The sequence below is a fragment of the Dipodomys merriami genome, unplaced genomic scaffold (genome assembly GCF_024711535.1).
Source record: "Dipodomys merriami isolate MVZ:Mamm:240054 unplaced genomic scaffold, mDipMer1.0.p SCAF_4, whole genome shotgun sequence".
Classification (NCBI taxonomy): domain Eukaryota; kingdom Metazoa; phylum Chordata; class Mammalia; order Rodentia; family Heteromyidae; genus Dipodomys; species Dipodomys merriami.
The window spans coordinates 94362063-94364633 of record NW_027205603.1 but is presented as its reverse complement, the minus strand read 5'-3'; positions in this window follow the sequence as shown (position 1 = coordinate 94364633).

Sequence of the window (2571 nt, the reverse complement as noted above, 5' to 3'; positions counted from 1 at the left end):
GAGTCAGTCTGGTGAGCGAAGGAGAGCTGACCAGGCAGAAGTGATGTCCCCACTTCCCCCAGAGCCCTCTAGAGAGAAATGGCCACGCCCCCCAAACCAAGCGTCCTCGCCTTCGGAGATGACCAGCCTTTCAGCTAAAGGCCGTAGGAGCTCTCTGGCGTGGCGCCACGTCTGGCTCAAGGCAGCTCGGTTCGCAGAAAAGGGGTGGTCAGGAAATCCTAACATTTCCAGCTCCAAAACACCATCCAAGTCACAGCACCATATAGAAGCTTTGTTAAATAGGTAGGCTTCATTAGGCAGCCGATGAAGAGAACACCATGTGGTATTCAGGAAGGAAAAGAAGTTTATTTACCAAACTGCTGCCCCTGCCGTGCATGGTGGAGAGGCCTGGCTGAAAAGGAAAAGGGGCGACCCACCCCTGGGCCAGGACTGATCTAGGCCAGGGACAGGAAGAGGTGTGACCAGGTGGGGGAAAGGTGTGGCCACACTGGATCCAGATGTGACCTCAGGGTCCGGGACCCTCGTAAGGTCAGATGGGAGGCATGTGACCAGAGGTGGCCCAGGATGTGACCTATCAGGAGGAGGAGGTGACTGTTTCCAGGTCTGCCAGTTACCTAGGTAACAGATACTGGGCGGAAACTTAGCCAAGAGGTAGGGAGGCATCTGCACGGGGCCTACGTGGTCTGGGGGCAGACCTTGTAAGAACCAGTGGGGCCCGATAATCAGCGTGGCCTTGGCCTGGCCGCACCACGGGGCACACCTGCCACCAGAGGGGGCGGGGCGTTGAGAGGCTGGCGTCACTGCCCCATGGGGTGTGCTGCCCTGCCGGAGGGGCATGCCATGCCATCGGGGGTGCTGCGCTCCATGGAGAGCTGTCAAGAAGTGATTGGACAGTGGGCAGCTTGGGGGAGGGTCATGAGTGTTGGTTGGAAGTTGGAAACCATTAGGCAGATAAAACCATTAGTCCTGTTGGAGTGGGCGCAGCCTATATATATGTAGGCTATGAGTTCCGAGTCCTGGGGGAGGAGAGAGACAGAGACAGAGACAGAGACAGGGAGGAGGCCATTTGGGCCTCCTCCAGAGGCCATTTGGGACCTTCCTCTAGAGGCCATTTGGGACCTTCCTCTAGAGAGGCTGTGGAGAGGTGTCTCCTGGGGCAGAGCAGGGCAGGCCTGTGGAGAGTGGAGAGGCTGCAGAGGAGGAGGAAGGGAAGAGAAGGAAAAGCCTTCCCCTTGGCGCTTGGAGCTTTGGAGCTTTGGAGGTCTGAGGTTTGGAGGTTTGAAGACCAACTAATAAAGGTCAGGGTTGCCTACTGGAGGCTTGGAGGTTTGTGGTTGAGGCTGCTCTTGGTTCTGGGTATCCAGCCCAGGACAAGGAAGTCACAGGCCTCCTTTCTGGTGTAAATAGTGTAAATAAAAACATTTTTGGTCACCTTTAACCGTGCCTCGATGCCTTATCTCGCTCTGTAGAGGTCATAATTACCTTAGAGTACACCAAGGGTGGAGGCCCCTTGCGCTGAGCTGGGGTAGTGACTCCAGCTGCCCAGGTCCTCCTGTTAGGCCTTCCTTAGGGCCCAAGCCCTCAACTCCCAGACACCAGTCCTCTTCAGACCCTGGGCCTGTTTCTTGGAGGATGATATTGGGGGAGTAGAGACCCCACCAATGGCCCTCTTGAGGGGCCGTTCCATGCTCCCAGCCTTCACAGTGACTTCTTCTTCTGGGACCCCTCCACCAGCCCCGGCCTGGCCCAGCCTTGGCCAGGGAAGGGGCTGGCCTTGCTCTCCGGGGACAGCTCTGTGTCTGGGCTTATCCAGTTCACCGACCCTGGCTTTTCTCTGCTTGGAGATAAGAAGAGCCATAGCTTGGCCCATCTGCCTTCCTACGAGACCCTGCCCCAGCCGAGCTCTTGGTGTGTGGTGTGTAAGGGGGGGGGGGTCTGGCAAGCAAGAAAATACCTAGAAAGCCAGCAGATGAGAGCTGGTCATGAATGAACGTCTGCAGCATTCGAACAGGGCTCTGAAGCACAGGGACACCCCCTCCTCCCCAAGCCGGCCATGTCGCAGGCCGAGGCTCTCTCCTGCAGTCCCATGGCAGGGGCAGCCGGGGGCCGGTGGGATCCTGTGCATGGCTGACCTTTCCGTCTCCAGCTTGCCCAGTCACCGTCCAGGCTGTCTCCCGTGCATGAGGGGACTGAGGGCCACATCTCTGCCACGCATGGCTCAGCTTGGCTGGTCTGCACTGCAGGTCCACAGGCAGCACAGTCTGTCCTAACAGCTCCAGGCAGTTTGAGTGTGCCCGCCAGGCCAGTCTGGGGCTCAGCGGCAGGTCTGGCTCCTCAGGTGGGCGCGGGCCTTCTCGGGAACACTGTGCTCTCGGTGGGCATCGGGACGGGCTATTCTGGAGGACTGCAAATGCCCGGTGTTCAGCCAGCATGTGAGAAGAGCCACCTGGGGAACAGCCGCCCTGCGGCCCGTGCCGCTGCCTGCTAAGAGTTCCTCCAACTGCCGTAAGCAGCGTCAGTTGGGGATGGAATTCCCAGGGGCCTGGGGAGCGCGGCTGTTGGGACAGCTCG